Source organism: Leucopleurus acutus (genome assembly GCF_964270905.1).
Source record: "Leucopleurus acutus genome assembly, chromosome: 10".
NCBI lineage: Eukaryota > Metazoa > Chordata > Mammalia > Artiodactyla > Delphinidae > Leucopleurus > Leucopleurus acutus.
The window spans coordinates 4,828,720-4,853,565 of NC_139153.1; the positions used below are offsets into that span (position 1 = coordinate 4,828,720).

At 38.2% G+C, this 24,846-nt stretch overlaps 1 protein-coding gene and 1 pseudogene across 5 annotated transcripts in view; one reads left to right on the forward strand and one right to left on the reverse strand.

Annotated features, from left to right (window-relative positions):
* The window catches only part of TMCC1 (transmembrane and coiled-coil domain family 1), a 220,758-nt gene that overhangs the window by 32,924 nt on the left and 162,988 nt on the right, over positions 1-24,846 (forward strand). For all 4 annotated transcript variants that reach the window (XM_082847639.1, XM_082847640.1, XM_082847642.1 and 1 more), the window contains exon 2: positions 23,842-23,901. The gene's annotated coding sequence lies outside the window, so the exon portion shown is untranslated. The remainder of the gene's footprint in view (positions 1-23,841; positions 23,902-24,846) is intronic.
* Positions 11,902-13,657, reverse strand: LOC309967142 (protein SET-like; annotated as a pseudogene). The gene has a single exon. The product of its transcript is annotated as a protein SET-like (transcript).

Sequence of the window (24,846 nt, forward strand, 5' to 3'; positions counted from 1 at the left end):
CTGTGACTATGAAATAAGAGCCATACTTTACCTTGGTCCATTGAAGCCTAAACTGTATACACTTCTTACTATCTCACTCAAGACATGTAAATGGCCTAAAGTAAAGGCCGGGGAGTATAGTGCCTCAGACCCTTAGAAAAACTACAGAATGAAGCAAGAGGTAGCACTGTGATAGTGTTTAGAGGAAGTATGAAGCTGAAACTTCTTTTGCATTCTTTGCATTATTTCATAACCAGTTCTAGATTAAAATAATTATGTTGTTTGTGAATAATAATATGTCACTTGGGGATAGAGAGGATGTTGATTTGGTTCCTCAGTTTTCTAGCCTTATTCTGGGTAACTTGGTGAACTAGGATTGATTGTGTCCTCTTTCTTTCTCTGACTTTTTTTTTACTCTCAGTAGAAGGCTCTCGAGATTCAGTCTCACTGTCTGTGACACACATAGGTTAGATCAGTGATAGAAAAGAGTTGGGAGACTTGTTTTCCTTCTTCATTTTGAGTTAACAAAGCAAATTGCTTTACTTCTCCATGCTTGATTCTTTGTACTAATAGAAGATGAAATCTGACTGTTCTTACATTATGTGCTTTGGGATAATGAGGTAATTCTTTGGAACCTTTTTAAAAATTTCATTTAAAAAACTTGACGGGGCTTCCCTGGTGGCGCAGTGGTTGGGAGTCCGCCTGCCGGTGCCGGGGATGCGGGTTCATGCCACAGTCCGTGAGGATCCTGCATGCCGCGGAGCGGCTGGGCCCGTGAGCCATGGCCGCTGGGCCTGTGCGTCCGGAGCCTGTGCTCCGCGGCGGGAGAGGCTGCGGCAGTGAGAGCCCCGCGTACCGCAAAAACAAAAAACAAAAACCAAAAAAGCTTGATGTACAATTTCTAGTAAATGCATAAATCTAAGATGTATGTATAGCTTAATGAATTTTTACATATGTATGCTGCTGTATGTGTATAATTATAACTACCAGTCAGACCAAGGTGTAGAACATTTTCCTCCCCCTAGAATTCCTTTATGCCCCTTTCCAGTCAGTACCGTCTTTTTGAACACTTTGAGTGCTTTATTATTCATATTAGGAAGCCAGTGAAGGGGCTTCCCTGGTGGCGCAGTGGTTGAGAGTCCACCTGCTGATGCAGGGGACAGGGGTTCGTGCCCCAGTCCGGGAAGATCCCACGTGCCGCGGAGCGGCTGGGCCCGTGAGCCATGGCCGCTGAGCCTGTGCGTCCGGAGCCTGTGCTCCGCAACGGGAGAGGCCACAACAGTGAGAGGCCCCGTGTACCGCAAGAAAAGAAAAAGAAAGCCAGTGAAGGCAAATCTTTTATGTTTCATCAGTAATTTGAATCTTGAAACCTGTAATAAAGTCTGATCTGTAGATCGTAAAGTCTTTAGCCTTTTAGAAATAGATAAGGTATAATTGTGTAAAAATGCTTTTCTAATAAAATTTTAATCCAGGCTACAGAGGGAGTAGTTTTTTTTTTAAGATTTTTCTTTTTTTTTTTTGACGTGGACCATTTTTAAAGTCTTCATTGAATTTGTTACAATATTGCTTCTGTTTTATGTTTTGGGGTTTTGGCTGTGAGGCATGTGGGATCTTAGTTCCCTGACCAGGGATTGAACTCACAGCCCCTGCAGGGGAAGGGGGAGTCGCAACCACTGAACTGCCAGGGATGTTCCCAGAGGGAGTAGTTTTACACTGATAAAGGGGCAGTGTTATTTACCAGCATTTTCTTTTCTGTGTAGACATTTTCCTGAAAATTTTTGGGTTGTCTGAAAGTCAGTTTATTTGGAAAGTTGTAAGTAAGTGGGAAAAGGAAAGTTGTTTGGGCAGATGAATGAAGAAGTTGTTCAAGGTCTGTGAGTTCCAGTCTTCCTTCTACGTGTGCCATTGTGTAACCCTGTGAACAAGGCCTAACCTTATTTTTTACATCTAATATTTTGTCATGAATTATTTTATCCACTGTTTTTAATGACTTTGAATTATTGAAACACCATTGAGAACTGTTTGCTTACCGTCAAAACAGGCAATTCCCCTAAGCAACCATATCTATACACAGGCTTTACTCAGTCACTGAAATAGCCTGGGGTTTTTAGGCCAAGGAAGCTATCCAAGAATTTTGTGAATAAGGCTGAGTATTGACTTTGCCAGAATTCATGGGGAAGTTGTCTTCTTGTTTTGTATGGTGGAAGAGGGTTTTTCATCCAAACATTGCCCCAATGTTTTTTCCTTTTCCTACTGAGGTTTTTTTTTTTTTTTTATGTCTAGAGATTTAAACTTCTTTAAAAGTTTATTTTTTTTAATTTTTATTTTATTTCGGAGTATAGTGGTTTACACAGTGGTTTACACTGTTTCAGGTGTACAGCAAGGAGATTCTGTTATACACACAGACACACACACACACACATCTATTTTCCAGATTCTTTTCCTATATAGGTTATTACAGAGTATTGAGTAGAGTTCCCTGTGCTATACAGTAGGTCCTCGTTGATTGTTTTGTATATGATAACGTGTATATGTTAATCCCAACCTCCTAATTTATCCCTCCCCCCTTCCTTTCCCCTTTAGTAACTATAAGTTTCTTTTCTAAGTCTGTGAATCTGTTTCTGTTTTGTAAATAAGTTCATTTGTATCATTTTTTTTAGATTCCACATATAAGTGATGTCATTTGATATTTGTCTTTCTCTGTCTGACTTCACTTAGTATGATCATGTCTGGGTCCATCCACGTTGCTGCACATGGCATAATTTCGTTCTTTTTATGGCTGAGTAATATTCCATTGTATATATATACACATCTCATCTTTTTTAAAATAAAATTTATTATTTATTTTTGGCTGTGTTGGGTCTTTGTTGCTGCCTGTGGGCTTTCTCTAGTTGTGGTGAGCGGGGACTGCTCTTTGTTGCGATGCGTGGGCTTCTCCTTGCCGTGGCTTCTCGTTGCAGAACATGGGCTCTAGGCGCGCGGGCTTCAGTAATTGTGTCTCGTGGGCTCTAGAGCACAGGCTCAGTAGTTGTGGCGCACGGGCTTAGTTGCTACGCGGCATGTGGGATCTTCCCGGATCAGGGATCGAACCCGTGTCCCCTGCATTGGCAGGTGGATTCTTAACCACTGCACCACTAGGGAAGTCCCTGTACCATATCCTCTTTATCCATTCCTCTGTTGATGGACATTTAGGTTGCTTCCATGTCTTGACTCTTGTAATTAGTGCTGCAATGAACACTGGGGTGCATGTATCTTTTCGAATTATGGTTTTCTCCAGTTATATGCCCAGGAGTGGGATTGCTGGATCATATGGTAGCTCTATTTTTAGTTTTTTAAGGAACCTCCATACTGTTCTCCATGGTGGCTGTACCAGTTTCCCACAACAGTGTAGGAGGGTTCCCTTTTCTCCACACCCTCTCCAGCATTTACTGTTTGTAGATTTTTGATGATGGCCATTCTGACCAGTGTGAGGTGATACCTCATTGTAGTTTTGATTTGTGTTTCCCCAATAATTAGTGATATTGAGCATCTTTTCGTGTGCTTTTTAGCCATCTGTATGTCTTCTTTGGAGAAATGTCTATTTAGATCTTCTGCCCATTTTTTGGTTGGGCTGTTGTTTTTTTGATATTGAGCTGCATGAGCTGTTGTATATTTTGGAGATTAATCTGTTGTCAGTCTCATCTTTTGCAAATATTTTCTCCCATTCCGAGGGTTGTCTTTTTGTTTTGGGTATGGTTTCCTTTGCTGTGCAAAAGCTTTTAAGTTTAATTAGGTCCCACTTGTTTATTTTTGTTTTCATTTTCATTACTCTAGGAGGTGAATCCAAAAAGATATTGCTGAGATTTATGTCAAAGAGTGTTCTTCCTATGTTTTCCTCTCAGAGTTTTATAGTATCCGGTCCTACATTTAGGTCTTTAGTCCATTTTGAGTTTATTTTTGTGTATGGTGTTAGTGTTCTAATTTCTTTCTTTTACATGTGGCCGGTTTTCCCACCACTTATGGAAGAAACTGTCTCTTCTCCCTTGTATATTCTTACCTCCTTTGTCGTAGATTAATTGACCATAGTTGTATGGGTAAACTTGTTTAAATGTTACTTTTTGGTAGACTTTTATTTTCAGTAATTTGTTTTGAGATAAGTTGAGTAGGAGGTTCAGATTCCAAGACAAACGGGGATTTATCTTTGCTTTGGGACTTGACAGCGAGATATTAAAAAAATAATAATTTTGTTTTGAAAATTGTAATCAAACTTAGATTTAGATTGCTTTATTTTAGAGTATTCAATGGAGTTTGATATTTTGATGGTTTCCTCATGTAAATAGGAAGCCAGCAGAAGAAGGCCTGTGATGAATAAACTTCATTATCTCTGCTAAAGGGACCTTGTTAAAGGAAATTAGATGTAGTAAAGATCATGATGTTGGGAGCTTGACCTAGTATTGAATGTTTTGTGATTTCAGGCACCTGAACTTTGACCTAGGCAATGTGGACCATGTTTGATGGTTCTTGAGCATGGTTCATGCATTTGATCATTCATGCAACATATTTTTATTGAACTAACCAGGCATTGAGGATATAATGTGGAGGAAACCCTGATGTGATACCATCCCCCATGGAACCTGTGGGCTGGTGGAGGAAATAAATATTAATATTAAATTAAATGTAAAATTATAACTGCAGCAGTGGTATAAGTGATATTAGTGAAACTTGACCAGGTTAGAAAATGCATCCTCAAGAAATGGTACTTCTGCTATGATTTGATGGAAGAGTAGGTATTGACTTGGCAAAGAGAGGAAGGATGGTTGTCCAGGCAGAAGGAACAGCAGGTGCAAAGGCCCTGTGGTAGAAGGGAAAATGGTGAAATGAGGCTAGTGTGGCCTGAGAAGTGACAGCTAGAGGGAGAATGAAATGGTTAGAGGTGGAGAGATAGGCCTGCTCTTGCAGGTTTTTATTAAAGATTTTGTTAAGTTTTTGCCTTTATTCTAAGAGGAACAAGGAACCGTTAGAGGGTTTTAAGCAAGAAAGGACAAAGTCAGACTTGTTTTTTTTCTTTTTGGCTGTGCCACAATGGCTTGTGGGATCTCAGTTCCCCAACCAGGGATTGAACCTGGAGCCACCGCAGTGAAAGCCTGGAATCCTAATGACTAGGCAACCACGGAACTCCCCAGACTTGCTTTTTTTTTTTTTTTTTTTTTTTGCGGTATGCGGGCGTCTCACTGCTGTGGCCTCTCCCGTTGCGGAGCACAGGCTCCGGACGCGCAGGCCCAGCGGCCATGGCTCACGGGCCCAGCCGCTCCGCGGCATCTGGGATCTTCCCGGACTGGGGCACGAACCCGTGTCTCCTGCATCGGCAGGGGGACTCTCAACCACTGCGCCACCAGGGAAGCCCCAGACTTGCTTTTTGATGTGAGCATTTTTTACCTCGAGGCAGAGAATGGATTGAGGTGCGCCAGAGTGGAGGCAGAGATACTAGCTAGGAACTTAGACTAGTTCAGGTGAGAGATAGTGGTGACTTACTTAGACAAGACTGGCGTTGGTGGAGAGGATAGAAAGGAATTAATTCAGGAATATTTAGGAGGCGTGGTGATCATTTTGTAATGTATAGAAACATCGAATCACTATGTTGTACACCAGGAACTTACATAGTGTAGGTCAACTATACTTCAACAAACAAACAAACTTATAGAAAAAAAGAACAGATTTGTGGTTACCAGAGGTGGGGGGAGGGGGAATTGGATGAAGGTGGTGAAAAAGTACAAACAGAAGGAGATGTCTTAGTGCAGGAGAGAACTCATTGGTTAAATTTAGATATACCCTCTTATTGTGTTTAGTTCGATAGTTTTGTTCTTAAGATGCAAATAAATACATATGTGAGAATTGCTTTTCCATACTGGTATGCTTATCAGTGCATTCTCCGTCCTGTAGGTTTTTACACGTGTTGATGTGTACTGCAGGTTTTTTGTGGGTTTTTTTTGGTTTGTTTTTTTTGCGGTATGCGGGCCTCTCACTGCTGTGGCCTCTCCCGTTGCGGAGCACAGGCTCTGGACGCGCAGGCTCAGCGGCCATGGCTCACGGGCCCAATCGCTCCGCGGCATGTGGAATCTTCCCGGACCGGGGCACGAACCCATGTCCCCTGCATCGGCAGGCGGACTCTCAACCACTGCGCCACCAGGGAAGCCTGTACTGCAGTTTTAACCAAAGAGTAGGCATTGGATAATATTTCCTGAATGAATGACTAGATCAGTAATTTTAATGCTTTCCAGAAATAGTGTTCTCCTGCTCATGTTTCTTATGTTGGCAAATAATTAAGGCTGCATTATTAATTGATATTTGCACTTAATAATAGTGTACTCTCCCTACCCAACAACCCCTTCCCCTTCCATAAGCCATGACCTGATTGCTCAGAAGCATGTTACCTAATGGAATCAACATAGAAAATTAAAAATAGCTATCTGCATGGTATTATTTAGCTTTGAGTTATTTTGTTCTCTACTTATGCTACCTGGTTTATAATTTGATGAAAGTAGCATATTTGAGTATTTTCTTATTCTTTTGATCATTAAAAAAACTAAAATATATTGAATTCATTGTTTTTTTAAAAAATTTATTTTATTTTATTATTCTTTTGATCATTAAAAAAACTATATTGAATTTTCATTGTTGTCTTTTTTAAAAATTTATTTTATTTAATTTATTTTTGGCTACGTTGGGTCTTTGTTGCTGAGCACAGGCTTTCTCTAGTTGGGTGAGCGGGGGCTACTCTTCATTGCCTTGCGCGGGCTTCTCATTGAGGTGGCTTCTCTTGTTGTGGAGCACGGGCTCTAGGTGCGCGGGCACAGTAGTTGTGGTGCACGGGCTTATTTGCTCCGCGGCACGTGGGATCTTCCCAGACAAGGGCTCGAACCTGTGTACCCTGCATTGGCAGGCAGACTCTTAGCCACTGCGCCATTAGGAAAGTCCCCTCATTGTTGTCTTTTATAACTAAGTTGCCTTCATTTCTGTTGAGCAGATGCTTGCTCGAAGGGATTTAAATGACAAGCTTTTTCTGTTTACCCTGCTGGAAGTTTGATCCACTCAGCTGACAGCTTTATTTTTCTTTCCTCAAAAGCCAGAACTAGGCCTACAGGAAGGAAAGGAACGTATTCCGGAGCCAAAGGCTGATGTTGCATAGGCCTGTGGGGGTGCATATTCAGAAGCTGTGCAGTTGGTTGGCCTGGATCTGTCAAAACAGGTTTGGTTGGTTCTGGCTGTGCCATGGTTTATTTATATGCTTCTGAGTAGTGATCTTGGGAATGAATACATTATGAGTACAGTTTGGAAAGTTGTTGTATCGATTGCTGAGGGAAGTAAAAAAAACCCACCCGAGGAACCCCACTGTTGAACAGGTCTTGGGTTCACTGGTTTAATTTTCTGTGAGTGCCGTCCAGTGATTAAACGTTTGCCTCATCTCAGCAGCAACTACCAGTTTTTTGGACGCAAGTTAGTTCATGGAAGAGACTTTGTGTGATAGGAAGACAAAACGTGAAATTAAATATATCTTAGCTCTGGCCTAAGTAGATATTGTTAAACATGAGTGAGTTGGATATAACATAAGCTTTCTCTTCTGGTTTCAGGAAAGCATAGTGGAAAAAAACGTAGGATTCTTTTCTAATTTCTGTTGATCCAGCTAGGATATTATGTCTTGCATTTTTAAGGCATTCAAACATTTGTTTAGTTGAATTGTGGGAAAAGGATAGACAGAAGAACAGGACATTCAGTGTTTGAACAGTGTTAAGTAGAAGAACATGAATTGATGAGGTAATTGTATCCTTCTACATTTTTGACTATCAGGATTTAGATTTGGTTACAGATTATGCAATTATATTTACAAAAGAAATGCAGACATTTCAGTAAAGTACTAACAGTTTTCAGATGAGACCTAATCTGAGTGTTAATTAGAAAAGAATTTACAATTTTGCATTAAATGTAATCCTTCTTAAATCTTACTATTAAATTTATGATCACGATGAGGTACATTTCTTTAAAAAATAATTTTTATTGAATTTTTTATAGCTGGTTTACAATGTTGTATTAGTTTCAAGTGTACAGCAAGGTGATTCAGTTTTTTATATATATATATATATATATTTTTTTTTTCCCCCGATTCTTTTGCCATATAGGTTATTACAGAGTACTGAGTAGGGTTCCGTGCGCTACACAGTAGATCCTTATTAGTTATCTGTTTTACATATAGTAGTATGTATATCTCAATTCCAGTCTCCCAATTTATCCCTCTCCCCCTTACCCCTTGGTAACTATAAGTTTGTTTTCTACATCTGTAACTCTATTTTGTTTTGCAGATAAGTTCATTTGTACCCTTTTTTTAGATTCCACATATAAGTGGTACCATATGATATTTATCTTTCTCTGACTTCACTCAGTATGGCAATCTCTAGGTCCATCCATGTTGCTGCATATGGCATTATTTCATTCTGTTTTTATGCCTGAGTAATATTCCATTGTGTATATATACCATGTCTTCTTTATCCATTCCTCTGTTGATGGACATTTAGGTTGCTTCCATGTCTTGGCTATTGCAAATAGTGCTGCAGTGAACATTGGGGTGCATGTATCTTTTCGAATTATGGTTTTCTCTGGATATATGCCCAGGAGTGGGATTGCTGGATCATATGGTAGCTCTATTTTTAGTTTTTTAAGGAACCTCCATACTGTTCTCCATGGTGGCTGTACCAGTTTACATTCCCACAGCAGTGTAGGAGGGTTCCCTTTTCTCCACACCCTCTCCAGCATTTACTGTTTGTAGATTTTTTGATGATGGCCATTCTGACCAGTGTGAGGTGATACCTCATTGTAGTTTTGATTTGTGTTTCCCTAATAATTACTGATGTTGAACATCTTTTCATGTGCTTTTTAGCCATCTGAATGTCTTCTTTGGAGAAATTTTTTGTTTTTTAATTTATTTGTTTATTTTTGGCTGCGTTGGGTCTTTGTTGCTGTGCGTCGGCTTCCTCTATTTGTGGCGGGCGGGGGCTACTCATTGTTGTGGTGCGCGGGCTTCTCACTGAGGTGTCTTGTTGCGGAGCACGGGCTCTAGGCACACGGGCTTCAGTCGTTGTGGCTCGTGGGCTCTAGAGCGCAGGCTCAGTAGTTGTGGCGCACGGGATTAGCTGCTCCACGGCATGTGGGATCTTCCCAGACCAGGGCTCAAACCCATGTCCCCTGCATTGGCAGGTGGATTCTTGACCACTACGCCACCAGGGAAGCCCTGGAGGAATATTTATTTAGATCTTTTGCCCATTTTTTGATTGGGTTTTTTTGTTGTTGATATTGAGCTGCATGAGCTGTTTGTATATTATGGAGATTGATCCCTTGTTGATCGCTTCATTTGCAAATATTTTCTCCCATTCTGTGGGTTGTCTTTTCGTTTTGTTTATCGTTTCCTTTGCTGTGCAAAAGCTTTTAAGTTTAATCAGGTCCCATTTGTTTACTTTTGTTTTTATTTTCATTACTGTAGGAGGTGGATCCAAAAAGATATTGCTGTGATTTATGTCAAAGAGTGTTTTCCTCTAAGAGTTTTATAGTATCCAGTCTTACATTTAGGTCTTTAATTCATTTTGAGTTTATTTTTGTTTATGGTGTTAGGGAGTGTTCTAATTTCATTTGTTTACATGTAGCTGTCCAGTTTTCCCAGCACCACTTATTGAAGAGACTGTCTTTTCTCCATTGTATATTTTTGCCTCCTTTGTCATAGATTAGGTGACCATAGGTGCATGGGTTTATCTCTGGACTTTCTATCATGTTTCATTGATCTGTATTTCTGTTTTTGTGCCAGTACCACACTGTTTTGATTTCAGTAGCTTTGTGGTATAGTCTGAAGTCAGGGAGCCTGATTCCTCTAGCTTCGTTTTTCTTTCTCAAGATTGCTTGGGGACACAGACATAGAGAATGGACTTGAGGACACAGAGAGGAGGAAGGGTAAGCTGGGACGAAGTGAGAGAGTGACATTGACATATATACACTACCAAATGTAAAATAGCTAGTGGGAAGCAGCCACATAGCACAGGGAGATCAGCTTGGTGCTTTGTGACCACCTAGAGGGGTGGGATAGGGAGGGTGGGAGGGAGATGTAAGAGGGAGGGGATATGGAGATATATGTATACATATCGCTGGTTCACTTTGTTATACAGCAGAAACTAACACAACAGTGTAAAGCAATTATACTCCAATAAAGATGTTAAAATTTAAAAAAAGGATTGCTTTGGCTATTTGTGGTCTTTTGTGTTTCCATACAAATTGTAAAATTTTTTGTTCTAATTCTGTGAAAAATGCTAGTGGTAATTTAATAGGTATTGCATTGAATCTGTAGATTGCTTTGGGTAGTTTAGTCACTTTGACAGTATTGATTACTCCAATCTAAGAACATGGTATATCTCTCCATCTCTTTGTATCATCTTTGATGTCTTTCATTAGTGTCTTATAGTTTTCTGTGTACAGGTCTTTTGTCTCCTTTGGTAGGTTTATTCCTGGGTATTTTATTCTTTTTGATGCTGTGGTAAATGGGATTGTTTCCTTGATTTCTCTTTCTGATCTTTCGTTGTTAGTGTATAGGAATGCAAGAGATTTCTGTGTATTAATTTTGTATCCTGCAGCTTTACCAAATTTATTGTTGTGCTCTAGTAGTTTTCTCGTAGCATCTATAGAATTTTCTATGTACAGTATCATGTCATCTGCAAATAGTGACAGTTTTACTTCTTTTCCAATTTGGATTCTTTTTATTATTATTTTTTTCTTCTCTGATTACTGTGGTTAGGACTTCCAAAACTATGTTGAGTAAAAGTGGCGAGAGTGGACATCTTTGTCTTGTTCCTGATCTTAGAGGAAATGCTTTCAGTTTTTCACTGTTGAGGAAGACATTTGCTGTGGGTTTGTCATATATGGCCTTTATTATGTTGAGGTAGGTTCCCTCTGTGCCCACTTTCTGGAGATTTTTATCATAAATGGGTGTTGATTTTGTCAAAAGCTTTTTCTGCATCTATTGAGATGATCATGTGGTTGTTATTCTTCAATTTGTTGAAGTGGTGTATCACACTGATTGATTTGCAGATATTGAAAAATCCTTGCATCCCTGGGATAAATCCCACTTGATCATGGTGTATGATCCTCTTAATGTGTTGTTGGATTCGATTTGCTAGTATTCTGTTGAGGATTTTTGTGTCTATGTTCATCATTGATATTGGCCTGCAATTTCCTTTTTTTGTGATATCTTTGTCTGGTTTTGGTATCAGGGTGATGGTGGCCTCATAGAATGAGCTTGGGAGTGTTCCTTCCTCTGTGATTTTTTGTAAGAGTTTCAGAAGGGTAGGTGTTAACTCTTCTCTATATGTTTGATAGCATATGCCTGTGAAGCCATCTGGTCCCGGACTTTTGTTTGTTGGAAGAGTTTAATCACAGTTTCAATTTCAGTACTTGTAATTGGTCTGTTCATATTTTCTACTTATTCCTGGTTCAGTCTTGGAAGGTTGTGCCTTTCTAAGAATTTGTCCATTTCTGCTCAGTTGTCCATTTTATTGGTGTATAGTTGCTTGTAGTAGTCTCTTATGATCCTTTGTATTTCTGCGGTGTCCATTGTAACTTCTCCTTTTTCATTTCTAATTTTATTGATTTGAGTCCTCTCCCTTTTTTTCTGGATGAGTCTGGCTAAAGGTTTATCAATGTTGTTTATCTTCTCAAAGAACCAGCTTTTAGTTTCATTGATCTTTGCTATTGTTTTCTTCGTCTCTATTTCATTTATTTCTGCTCTGATCTTCATGATTTCTTTCCTTCTGCTAACTTAGGGTTTTTTTGTGTGTGTGTATACACATTTAGTTTTATTGTAACAAAGCAACTTGTACACTTTTAACGTTTAACACTGAGCATCGTCTTTCCTTTCCAGAGAAACAAAAAGAAAACTTTTAAAATAAACAGGAACAAAATTACAATAGAGACTGTCAATTGCATATAAGATCCTACAGGTTCTGCTGATTCTCCCATTGAGTGGCAGGGCTCAAGTCACCATTAGGAGAGAATTTTATTTTAAAAGTGTCATCTTAAACTGCAGGGATGTCCGTTAAACATCACAATTAAACATGCCAGAGGAGAAGCCATGTTGTCAAAATGCCCACTTAACCCACCCAAACATCTCAAACCCATTCTTTGCTGACCTTCTATAACTCCATTTTTTAAAGTTTTTTTTTCTTTTTTTAAACAAGAGAAAGTAGACAGATACATGTTGGTAAATGCTAACCGTCCATATTCACATAGAGACACAGTGCAATCTCTGAGTCCAGTATACAGAGAAAGGAGGAAAAAAGCTAGAATTCTATGCACTACTACACAGGGGCCTAGCACCCTCCAGCTTCCAGCAGAGCTAAGGGAGCAGAAGGTTTTTCTTTTTTCCCACAGAGCATGGTGGTGTTGATTCCATAAAGTTTTTGTTGAGACAAGAAGGAATAAAAATGAATTTGAAACAGAAAGAGGTAGAGATTCTTTTCTCACTGAATTCTGCTCAAGGTATTTTCCCCAAAAATAAGTTGTGAGCCATGGTATAAAGGAGAAAAGAGACCTCAAAAACAGGACGACTGAGCACAAGAGGAGGAGGAGAAAAAAAAGACTGCAACTTGCTCCCAGGGACTGGAGAAAATTAAAAAAGGAAGGTTGGAATCCATCAGTGTTCCATTAGTCATCTTCTCCTTCATCTTCCTTCATCCTTATCCCCTTCTTCATCAATATCTTCCAATCCTTCTTCCTCTTCATCATCATCGTCACCTTCTTCTCCTTCCCTTTCCTCATCATCCATGTCCGGAACCAAGTAGTACTGTAATGGATTTGGCCAAATATCATGTTTGATGACCTCTCCTAACTCATCTGCACCTGCATCAGAATGATCAGTAAACCAGGTGAAGAAGCTTTCTGGTTCCTTATGCTGTCTCATCCTGCTGGCTTTATTCTGCGTTTGACTTGAACGTTTTGTCACATCCTTTCTGGATTTCCATTTGATTTCAGTGGACTTTGAAGACGGATCATCACTCTCATTCCGATGAAATTCTTTGGAGAGATCTTTATTTTCGAAGTAAGGGTTTTCATCAAAATAAGAATCTATTCTGTAACCTGATTTAATATCTCCAAATTCTGTCACTTCAACTCTTGTCAAATAATGCAGCGCCTCTTCATCCTCCTCCCCAAGCAGTGCAGACACTTGTGGATGGTTAACAAATGATATTACCCAAAAATGTGGGGTTTTGGCGATCAATTCTGATGTCTTCTGAAGAAATGGTTGGCGGAGTTTGTTATATTTCTGTTGTACTTTCAAAATCTCCTCACTGGCTTGTTCGTCAAGTCTGTCCGTTTTCATTTTGTACTTCATCAGTATGTTCAGTTGCTTCTTGCTATTCTTTTTCTTCCTTCGGCAAGTTCGGAGAAGCAGGTATTTCCTCTGGCCTGGAGGCAGGAGTCAGTCTCGGTTTCTTCGGTTTCTTTGCTTGGGGTGGAAGTGAAAAATGGTGTTTGGGGGCCATGCTGGGAGAAAAGCCAAGAATCCACCCAAGGAAAGAGGCTCGTACCAGGAGCTCTGAGAACTTTAACTTTGGGTTTTGTTTGTTCTTCTTTCTCTAGTTGCTGTAGGTGTAAGGCTAGGTTAGAGGTATGTGTTTAATAGTAGTTTAAAAAAAAAATAGCAGCTAACACTTACTGAGTATTTGCTTACTTCTTGCCAGGCACTATATAAAGTACTTTCCATGCATGCATTTCTCATTTATTCTTTACAGTAACCCCATGAGATGGGAAATATTTTAATCCATACTTTAGAGATCAAATTAAGTAATTTGCTCAAGGACCCACAGTTAGTAGGCAAGTGAGCCATAATAACATGTACTGCATGTTTTAAAATTTTACTTCATTTAAGAAATACTGAAAGGTTTTGTATGAAAGTCTGATTTCAGTAGACCATTTTGTTTCAGCTTTGAGGAATTTATATCTTTAGGATTGTTGAGAATCATACAAAGTAAATTATTTAGAGCTACAGAAAATGTTTTGTCATATATGGTAATATTTCATTTGTTTAATATTGAAAGGGGATAAAGAGTTATAAATGTTTCCAGATTGGTAAAGTTTACCTCTGTTGAAGAAATGTAGCTTTCAAAGAAATTAACCATTTTAGAATAGTAATTTTTCTGAAATGTGTGTTCCTTTTTGGCCTTGTAAGAAAAAAATTTTCACCCTGTTAAAGACAGTTTTCTGTGTATGATGAATCTGTTCTTTATTTATTTATTTATTTTTAATTTTTTGACTGCACTCCATGGCATGTGGGATCTTAGTTCCCCAACCAGGGATCGAACCTGGGCCCCCTGCATTGGTGGTGCAGAATCTTAACCACTGGACTGCCAGGGAAGTCCCTAATGAATCTGTTCTTGATAACTCAGGGCTTTTGTTAGGACCATCAGTTAATTTATTTCACTGTAATGCACTACTTTTTTTCTTTTCCCTTGCTCTAAGTTCTCTTATTGTTTGTGCACACTGCTTCTTATAATTCTTTTATTTAAATAAACGTAAGAATTAATATGTAAGTCAAGAATTAGATTGGCCTCACCTGTAAAGAAGCATGCAGCTCACCAGATTCTGGGGGGAAAAAAAGATAGTATTCTTATAGCTACTATTAATTGGGTACTTCCAAATTTGGCAGAGGTGATTTTCATATATTATTTCTTTTAATTCTTACAACAACCATATGAGTTAGATATTATTATAGAAAATGAGACTGAGGCTTATAAAGCCAAGACTCCCTTTGCTACCAATTATTGAAACTGACAATCAAATATAGGACTGATTGGTTCTAAGGTCTAGATTCTTATCTACTATTTCATACTCCTTGCATTTGTTTCCTGATTGTTTCACAGTTCTTGGCTCAGTGTTGAGTATGTAGGTGTTCAAAACTAATGTTTGTTTCTTTATCATTTTATTAAATTTTTTAAAATTTTAATGAAGTATAATTAGCATGCAATAAGTTGCACATAAAGTTTTTAATTTAGTGAGTTTTGACATAAGTATACACTTTTGAAACCATCACCATAATCAAGATAAATATTTTCATCACCCCCCAAAGTTTCCCCTTGTCCCTTGTAATCCATCTTTCCCTCCAATTCCATGCACAGGCAATCACTGTAGGTTAATTTTATATGCATACATATATATGTATATTATATATAATTTTTTATATAAATGGAATCATAAAGCTTGTATTTTTGCTTGGCTTCTTTTACTCAGCATAATGCTTTTGAAGTTCATTGATGTTATTGCATGTATTGATCTTTTTTTTTTTTAGTTTTTATTGCTGAGCAGTGTTCTATCATATGGATTGTTATCCATCTAGTTTGGGGGCTATTATAAATAAAGCTGCTGTAAACATCTATGTACAAGTCTTTGGATGTATGTTTTCATTTCTCTTGGGTAAAAATCTGGAATGGAATGGATAGGTCATATGGAGGGTGTTTGTTAAATTTTTTAAGAAAGTGCTGTTAGCTTCCTATTGCTGTAACAAATGACCACAAACTTAATGGCTTAAAACAACACATGTTTATTGTCTTACATTTCTGGGGGCCAGAAGTCTGAAATGGATCTCACTAGGCTAAAATCAAGATGTTGGCAAGGCTGTATTTTTTCTGGAAATTCTAGGGGAGAATCCTATTTTCTTGCCTCTTGCTTCTAGAGGCTGTTTATACTCCTTGGTTCATGACCCCCTTTCATCTTAAAAATATAATCATACCGACCTCTCTTTCTGTGTCCCATCGCCTCTGACTCTGACACTCTTGCCTCCCTCTTTCACTTATAAGGACCTATGTGATTACATTGAGCCCTCCTGGATAATGCAGGATAACCTCCCAGTGTCAAAATCTTTGATTCCATCACGTCTGCACAGTCTCTCTTGTCAGGTAAGGCAACATATTCACAGGATAGAAACATCTTTGGGGGGCCGTTCTGCCTACCATACTGCCACACGTTTTCCAAAGAGGTTATACCATTTAGTATTAGCACTAGCTGCAGTTGCTCCACATCCTCTCTGATACTTAGTTTGAGTGATCTTTTAAATCAATTTAATTAAAAGAATTTTAATTTTCATTTTGAAATAATTTCAAATCTATAAAGAGTTGCAGAACTAGACAAAGAATCCCCCGAATTCTTCACCCAGAGTCCCCAAAGTTCACATTTTATTGATCACAGTACAATTACCAAAATCAGGAAGTGAACATCAATACAATACTGTTATCTAACCTATAAATCCTGTTCAAATTTTGCCAATTATCTTTTCTTTTGTTTCCCGGTCCAAGATCCAGGGCAGAGTCCGTATAGTCTCCTTTAATTTGGGACGATTCCTCAGTCTTTCTTTAACTTTCGTGAGTTAGACCAGTATTACACTGGTATTAGGCCTCCTTTATACTTAGATTATTGAGGACCCCAAAAAGCTTTTGTTTATTTGGGTTATGTTTATTGATATTTACTGTATTAGCAATCAAAACAGATTTTAAAGAATATTTAATTAATTTAAAAAGTAATAAACCCATTACATGTTAATATGAATAACACGTCATTTTCTAAAATAATATTTAATAAGAGTAGGATTATTTTACATTTGTGCCAATCTCTTTAATGTTTGACTTCATACAAGACAGCTAGATTCTTATATCCCATTAGCCCTAAGAGCCATGAGAACGTCATGTTATCCTCATGAGAGGGTGAAAGTGAAAAAGGCAAAAAATGTCTCAATATTATCATAAGGGTTATGATAATAACCCTGTTGTTTTCTCTTCTTGAGGTGGTTTTGTCTGGTTTTGGTATCAGTAATGCTGGCTTCATAGGATGATTAGGAAGTATTCCCTCCTCTTCAATTTTTTGGAAAAGTTTAAGAAAGATTGGTATTAGTTCTTCTTTAAATGCTTGGTAGAATTGACCAGTGAAACAAATCAAGTCATGGCTTTTATTTGTCAGGAGATTTTTGATTACTGATTCAATCTCCTTACTCTTTATAGGTCTATTTTCCTATTTCCTCTTTTTTTTTTAAAAAAAAAAAATTATTTATTTATGGCTGTGTTGGGTCTTTGTTGCTGCACATGCGCGGGCTTTCTGTAGTTGTGGCGAGCGGGAGCTACCCTTCGTTGTGGTGCGTGGGCTTCTCATTGCGGTGGCTTCTCTTGTTGTGGAGCACGGGCTCTAGGCACGCGGGCTTCAGTGGTTGTGGCTCGTGGGCTCTAGAGTGCAGCCTCAGTAGTTGGGGCACACGGGCTTAGTTGCTCTGCGGCATGTGGGATCTTCCTGGACCAGGGCTTGAACCCGTGTCCCCTGCATTGGCAGGCGGATTCTTAGCCACTGCGCCACCAGGGAAGTCCCTTTCTATTTCTTCTTGATTTAGTCTTGGTAGATTTTGTGTTTCTAGGAATTTGTGAGCTAATACATGGTCTGTCCTGGAAGGTGTCCCATGTGAACTTGAGAAGAATGTGTATGCAGTTGCTTTCGAATGTCCTAGTCTTTAGGCTCTTGCTCCCGATAGGGGGGAAAGGAGGCGGGGAGAAGGATTGGGAGAACAGGAAACCAGTCCTTTAAATAAATCCCTTGGAAGTCACTTAGCTGGAGAGGGAGGGCCTTGCAACTACAGGGTGGTGCGGGGTGGTGGGGAGGTAAGGTGCAACAAAAATGGGCACCTGTCTCTTTGCAGCTTTGTGATCAGAAGCAATAATCAGTGATCAGGGCATAGATCTGTGATATTTGGAAGACAGGGTCTTTTTTTTGCCCACCCTAGGTCCCACAAGCTGTGTCCAAGCTGTTGTAGGAACCTTGCTCAGCTCACGTCCATGTTGCTGGAGGAAGCTGTGTAGCTGCTACAGTGCTAAGAGTTGAAATTGAAATTAAATGCAACTTATTGTCCAAGCCTTCCCCCCTGGAAGATCCAAGCCTTAAATAGACTCCACAGTTCCAAAATACATCAGATAGAGTCTGCCAGTGCATTTGCTGTCTAGCAGTTATCAACTACTCACTGGGCAGTCTCACTTTGACCATATTTCTCACTTTAATGAAACACTGTATCTTAGTATTTTGTATTCTCATGTTTGCGTGTTCATTCATTCACAGAACAGTTTAAGCTAAGGCACTATAACTACCTGTTCTTTGTAGTCACTGTAAGGTCCTCTTGCTTTGGCCATATTTATTGAATAAACTCAAGGAAGTGTGATAAAACTATATTTGTGACTGAAGAGATTACATTTTTCAAAGTAGTAAATGTCTATTGAATTTCCTTGATTATATCTTTCTCATTTCTGTCTCAAGAGAAAGATTTGTTTTGAGTGTGAATGACTGGGCTGGGAAAAGATGTTGCTAAATCACAAATCCCCTTAGGAGGTAGCTGGAAAAATGTTGTCCCTTATAAAATAGAAGCATGAGAAGAAATAATGACTTCAAGAATAGAACTGTTGAATAAATTTGCAGTGTAGCAAAGCATAAAGTATGTGTTACCATTGAAACCATTTCAAATGACCTACAGTGAAGGAGAAAGAGCATAAGTTAGAGACTTTTTTAAAATCTGAAAAACATGACGAAGTTTCATTTCTAAACTTTGTGTTCATCCATTTACTCTAGAGAGATTTACGACTGGCTCTGTGGCAGTTGAGCAAAATTTGACATTCTGAAGGCGTATTGAAATGTAACATATGTTATATGTTTATTATGAGTGTTTTTTCCTTTTTCTTTTGAATGACGTATTGTGACTGCTTGATGATGTAAGAAATTTGAAATCAGGATTTTTAAAAAATTGAAATATAGTTGATTTACAGCGTTGTGTTAGTTTCAGGTGTACAGCAAAGTGATTCAGTTATACACACACACACAAACATACACACACATATATCTATTCTTTTTCAGATTCTTTTCCATTTTAGGTTATTACAAGATATTGAACATAGCTCCCTGTGCTATACAGTAGGCCTTATTTATCTGTTTTATATATAGTAGTATGTATCTGTTAAGCACAAAGTCCCAGTTTATCCCTATCCCCTTTCCGCTTTGGCAAGCGTAAGTTTGTTTTCTCTGTCTGTGAGTCTGTTTCTGTCTTGTAAATAAGTTTATTTCATTCTTTTTTATGGCTGAGTAGTAGTCCGTTGTATACATAATACCACATCTTCTTCAACCATTCATCTGTTGATGGACATTTAGGTTGCTTCCATGTCTTGGCTATTGTAACTAGTGCTGCTATGAATATTGGGGTGCATGTATCCTTTTTAATTAGAGTTTTCTCCGGACATATGCCCAAGAGTGGGATTGCTGGATCGTATGGCAACTCTATTTTTAGTTTTTTAGGGAACCTCCATACTGTTTTCCATAGTGGCTGCACCAGCTTACACTGGGAAAGTCCTTATTTCCTCTTCATTTATGAAGGATATTTTCACTGGATATAGAATACTGGTTCGGCAGTTTTTTCTTACATTTTAAAGTTGCTACTCCAGTATCATCTTGCTTGGACAGTTGCTGACAAGAAGCTTATTATAATCCTTATCCTGTTCCTCTGTATGTAATATGTTTTTTCCCCTCTCTGACTGCCTTCAAGATTTTCTCTTTGCCTTTCAGCGATTTGAATATGATATGCTTAGTTTTTTTGTTTTTGTTTTTTTGTTATTTATCCTGTTTGATGTTTTTGGACCTTTTTAAGTCTGTAGTTTGGTGTCTTGTTACTAATTTTGGTAAGTTCTTGGCCATTCAAATATTTCTTCTGCTCTGTTCTTTCTTCTCCAGGCACTCTGAGTGTTACATGGTTTGATATTTTCCCACAGTTCTTGGATGTTTTTTTTCTGTTTTATTTTCCTATTCTTTTTCTTCCTTACATTTCAGTTTGAGCAATTTCTATTAGCCGGTCTTCAAGTTCACTGATTCTTTTTTTAGCTGTTTCAAATCTACTAATAAGCTTGTCAGAAGCATTTGTTATTTATTACCATGTTTTTTCCACTTGATTTTTTCTTATGATTTCCATGTCTCTCTGAAATTACCTATCTGATCTTGCATGTTGTCTACCTTTTCCATTAGAGTCTTCACCATATTAATCATGTTTTAAATTCCCTGATAACTCTAAAATCTATATCATGTCTGAATCTAGTTCTGATAATTGCTTTGTTTCCTCAAACTGTGTTTTTATTACTGCCTTTGGCATGCTTCATAATTTCTTGTTGAAACGTGACCATTTTGTATAGAACAGGAGGTACTGAGGTAAATATCTGATATGCTTGGAGAACACTGCAAGTTTCCTTCTGCTAGTCCTTTAGGGTGGAATTTGAATTAATCTGTTAGGGGTTGAGCTATGTTTAAACATTATTATTGCTATGGTTACCAGAGTTGACATTTGTTGTTGCCATGGAAACCAGAGACTTCAGATTTCCCTAGTGTCTCTTATCTCCCTGCTTGGCTTTGGGTTTTCCCTTTGTGCTGTTTCACACAGTGAGTTCGTCCTTTGCAGCTATATTCCATTGTTATTTTTACTCAAAGCTTATTAGCCTGGTAGTGGAGGGTGGGGGGAGTTCTGTGGTGGTTTGTTAAACCTCAGATTTTGGCAGGCACTAGAACCTGGATCTCGGAGCTGTGGCCTTCATAAAACTTTCTACTTCTAGGAGTGGAGTTGTTCCCCGTCCTTGTTTTTCCCCAACTGCTGCATCTGGGTTAGGTTTTCTAATACCACCACCCCCTTTTTTCAAGGCAAAGTTTTTTTTTTAAATAGATTTTAACCAATAATGGTTTATTCTTTATTTGAATTTTCTATTTAAAGCAGCCTTCTCTGCCCCTGTATTTTATTTTATTTTATTTTTTTGGCCATACCACAGGATCTTAGTTCCCCAACCAGGGATCCATCCCATGCCCTCTGCAATGGAAGTGTGGAGTCTTAACCACTGGACCACCAGGGAAGTCCCTAAGTTAAAGTTTTTAAAGCCCTTTCCCCCTGTATTAAGATTGTTACTTTAGAGAAATAGTGAAGATTGGGTGTAGTCTCCTTTTCTTTCTTCCAGCTATAGTGAGATTCTGCCAGTGTTCTCAGGGTACAGGCCTTGGTGATTTTTTTTTTTTTCTTGCAGATTAAATCTTTCATTCCATAGGGAGATAGGGGAAGTAGATCTGGGCTGATTGGCATTGGCTGCCAAGCTCCACAGAGGTGGGGGCAGGGATGAGGAACTTTCTTTGCATTCTCTCAGATCCCCCCCCCGCCCCCGCATTAGAGAGCCTTTTGGGGTTTCTGGAGGAAAAGCCTGTAATAGGGTGGAAACTCTCCTATGATTGCAGCCCCCAGAGACTTTACACTCTCATGCTAGCCCACATTCAGTCTTCAGCAATTTATCATAATTTGTGGTTTAATCTTCTGACCGCAATGGGATTCTTTCATGCTCTTGGGGCTATATTTCCTTTGGTTAGAGAGAAAGCTTTCTCTCTTTTAGGGTTTTGGGTGCTTGTCCAGCCTCTGTATTGCTTCATCCCATTTGTATTGCCGACGGGTTGGGTCAGGAGACAGTGTGGGTGGTGGGGAGAATGTGATTTCATCTACTCTTTCTAAACCTTAGGAATCCACATTGTGGTCAGAGAATAACTTGTGAAACTTGCCTTAGTGCTCAGCATATGGATCAGTTTTTGTAAGTGATCTCTTTGTGCTTGATAGAGTATTTATTCTGCAGTTACTGGGTGCTGTGTTATATAAATGTCTGTTTAGTTCCAGTTTGTTAACCATGCTATTCAAATCTATATTTATCTCTTTATTTCCTCCTATTTAGGTCATTTATTCTATCAATTACTGAGATAGATGTTAAAAATTTCCCCATTATGATTATGGATATATTTCACTTCTCCTTGTAGTTCTGCTAAGTTGTGCTTTATGTATTTGGAGGCTATGTTATTGCATGCATACAAATTTTAAATTATGTCTTCCTGATGAATTCTACATTTAATCCTATGAACTACTCCTCTGTTAACGCTTTTTGCATTATAATCTACTTTGAGTACTATTAATAAAGCTAGAGCAGCTTTTGTTTAGTTTATGTTTGTGTGACCTTTTCCATACGTTTTATTTTAATTGTTCTCTGTATTTTTGGTGTGATTCTTTTAGACACCATAAGATTGAAATTTTTTTTTTTTTGGCCATGCTGCGCAGCTTGTGGGATCTTAGTTCCTAGACCAGGGATTGAACCCGGACCACTGCAGTGAAAGCACCGAGTCCTAACCACTGGACCACCAATTCCCTGTTTTTTATTTAGTACAATGATTTTTTTGTTTTGGTCCACTTACTTTTAATGTAATTACTGGAATATTTGGGTTTACAGTTGACATCTTATATTTTGCTTTTTTTTTTTTTTTTTTTGCGGTACGCGGGCCTCTCACTGTTGTGACCTCTCCTGTTGCGGAGCACAGGCTCCAGACGCACAGGCTCAGCGGCCATGGCTCACGGGCCCAGCCGCTCCGCGGCATGTGGGATCTTCCCAGACCAGGGCACGAACCCGCGTCCGCTGCATCGGCAGGCGGACTCTCAACCACTGCGCCACCAGGGAAGCCCTCCTATTTTGCTTTTTATATGTTCCACTTATCTGTGATCTTGCTTTCCCGCCTTTTTGCATTTATTTGGGTATTTTAATTCTACTTTTCCTTTCTATTAGCCTAGTAGTTATATACTCTTCTACTATTTTTAAATGTTTACCCTAGAGATTAAAACATGTAAACATGTATTTACTTTCTTTTTTCAAATATGTAAGTTTATTTTTTCTCAACATAATAATAGTCATAAAGTACAAAATTAAAAAGGTAGAAAAAGTTTAAAGATGGAAAATCCTCCATTCACATCTGCCCACCAGCCACTTAGTTCTCCAGATGACTTAGAAATGAGTATCCACCAGTACAGGCATCTGGCCTCTTCACTAGCCCCCAAACGTATACTGTATTTACTGATCTGTGCTGTGTTTACTGCTCTCTAGCTGGGAATCTTGGCCTATATTTTCCTGCTAATTCATCCATCTTCTCATCCTTCATTAAAGCTTCTTTCTCCTTCTTGAAGCTTTTCTGAACAAATCTAATCTAACTAATCTTCTGCTTCTGATGGTAATCACAGTTTTCCTCCCACAATTTAGTACTTAATTATGTTGTTTTGTGCTGTTTTCCTTAAGTTGCAAGTATGTAAATCTTACTTTCCATCCTAGACTGTGAGTTCCTTGAGGGTAAGATAGGATACGTTATTTGGTCTGTATAGTGCTGAGCACAAAGCAGATGCCCCCCAAATATGTGCCTAAGTAAATTGCTTCTCTGGTAATGGCTGTGAGAAACTTGTTTTCCAGGAAATTTTCAATTTTGGTGCATCCTGAGCCTCAATTGTTCAGGGTAGATATAGTTTTTAAGAGTTGCTTTTAAATATAAAATTGCAGATAGACAATTGGAAGCTACTTGAAAAATATTTGCTTATAAAATTATGCTGTTTTTCATGTATGTACTTGTTTTGCATTTCATGTTACTTTAAGATCAGAATTAATGGAATATCCATTCCTAATTCAGTATCATAGTGTAAAAATATTCATTGCTATTTATAAAACACGCCACTTTCTTTTTTAAGTATTGACAAGTTTCTTTTTTTCCCAAGGTATTTTTCCTTGATTACAGTTTTTTATTATACCTTTGCAAAATTAGAAAATACTAAAAAACACTAGAAAAAATTACCCTACTCCCACCAGTGAGAGATAAATGTTAACATTTTGTTATGTGTATACTTACTTTTCTTTGTTTATATAGATGGTTCCGTCTTGTAAGTTTCTCACTTTGTATTTCTTAATGTTTGCTTTTCAGCTTTTCCTAAAAGGATTCCAGAACACCTTAGAAGTGCTTGAGGAAGAGTGATAAAGGCAAGTATCCAACTCTTTATCATCAGTGAAATAACTTGGTTCATAGCCAAACCAGAAAGCTTTGGTCACCATATCTATCACAAAAACTAAACAGTTGGGAAGAAAAACTTAAAGGAAAAAAAGAAAGATAATTCATATATAATTTGGAATTTTTTTGCAAAACTGTTGTAGAAAAATTCTTAAAAATTCTGAGAATTTAACAAAGTTATCTGAAATACCTGGTTTGTTGGTGGCTACCAGTTTTCTTCCTCTTTTTTCCCCACTTTTCACCCCTTCCCCCTGCCCCCTTTCTCCCATGTCCTTTTGTTCCCTTTGCTCTTTACCCATTTCCTCTGGCTTACTAAAAGAACTTTACTCTTCAGAGAAGCTGAATGAATAAAAGAGAAGCTAACATTTCCTTCTTTCGAAAGCACACTTAGCTTTACTGTTGTACTTGTTTGTGTTAAACCAGAGACCTCAATATGGTTATTTGAGAAATTTTATAAACTGAGCAACAGTTATTATTGATTTGAATTTTACTACTGTCTTACAGAAGAAAATAGGGGAGTTCTAAAAAATTTTCACATTATTGAATTCCTTTAGTGCTTGCTTTTCTTACTGTCACAAGTTTTATATAATTAATTATTATAGCATTACTGTCTTTGGTATTTTTGGCATAGCATTTGACCTTCCATAATATTTGTCACAAATTAAAAGGTGGCCTTAAAGATTTTTTCTTGGCCTACAGAAAGTTTTACCAAGTTTCACAGTATTTGACAAGAAATATTTCTTTCTTTCTTTTTCTTTTTTTTTTTTTTGGACAAGAAATATTTCTTGTTTGTGTTGATATCACAGCAATAATGCAGATGATAGGTACAAGTACCAGATTACATTTTATAATCAGTGCAACAGGTTGTTTTTCAAAATTCTTGTCTAACAACTTGATGTTCAAAGCTCAATTAAGTTTCTT